The sequence below is a fragment of the Triticum aestivum genome, chromosome 1B (assembly GCF_018294505.1).
Source record: "Triticum aestivum cultivar Chinese Spring chromosome 1B, IWGSC CS RefSeq v2.1, whole genome shotgun sequence".
In the NCBI taxonomy this organism is placed as follows: Eukaryota; Viridiplantae; Streptophyta; class Magnoliopsida; order Poales; family Poaceae; genus Triticum; species Triticum aestivum.
The window spans coordinates 256,633,174-256,634,394 of NC_057795.1; positions in this window are offsets into that span (position 1 = coordinate 256,633,174).

Sequence of the window (1,221 nt, forward strand, 5' to 3'; positions counted from 1 at the left end):
GCAAAGAGCCAAGGAATTTGTGTGGGTACGATGAGTGCACCCAAGATATCTAGCTTGGACTAGCTAGAGTATCATACATAGTGTGTGAGAGAGACCTATAGATGGTGTATATATGAATGCGAACTAGAAAGACCCCCCCACACACACACACACACAGAGAGAGAGGGAGAGGGACCAACAAGGTTTTTGTGTCGGATGCGTGCGACAGAATTAAAGATTGTCGGCGAGAGAGTGAGAGAAAGAGAGAGAGAGAGAGAGAGAGAGAGAGAGAGAGAGAGAGAGAACAGGAGTCCGGGAGAGGGGGAGGTCGCGTTTTATGCATCAAAGACTGATATAAACCATGTTTTAATATAAACTTGCATTCAAATATTTAAATTGGAGAACATGTTCTCTGCAATCCACACATGAACGGATATATGCGTATATCAAACAAGTTCATTAATTTGACTTTCAACATGTTCATGGAGTACTATAATACTGTACAACATGCTACTCGATTGAGGTGTTCAATTTTGGATTTATCTCACTATTTTGACCTACTGAACAAGCTAGTTCATTGAATTGAGATATTTCATTTTGGGTTTGATTCGCGTTTTTGAGTGGGTCAACTATTTGTCATATAGTAAATCGCTAGCAACGAGCATGTAAAAACACATTACTCCCGAGCATCATCTCTCCATCTAAAAAAGAAGTGGCAAGCTAATATTTCAAAATTTGATTCGAATCGACTTGGTAAGGTAGACGTGGATGCTCGTTCTCCCAAAATTTGAACGAACCATTAAACATCCTCTCTGCTCGGTGGAATTCGCCCGAGCAAATAAATGGGAGACACGAAATTACCGTCCTATGTGGGACACGCATCAATTGGCCCGTTGTACATCGAGGGTAGGTTCGTAACTTCATCCAAGCGCGCCTTCTCCTCGGCCGAAATGACATGTGCTGAATAATTCATAAACCATGGTCGGAAAAACACGCTCTCGTCGCCCGAAATAGCTCGCGCCCACTATTTCAAAACACGCTCTCCTCGCCCGAATTCTCTCGCGACCACTATAGTTCAAAACACGCCCTCCTCGCCCGAAATCGCTCCCACCCACTATTTGGGGAGAAGCAAAGTTACTCTACTATCCCCGACCCTCAGTACACAGACCCAAGCCGAGAAGCCTATAGGCAAGGGCAGAACTGTAACTCCCCCTCACATTTCAGACAAATGCGTCCGTAAGA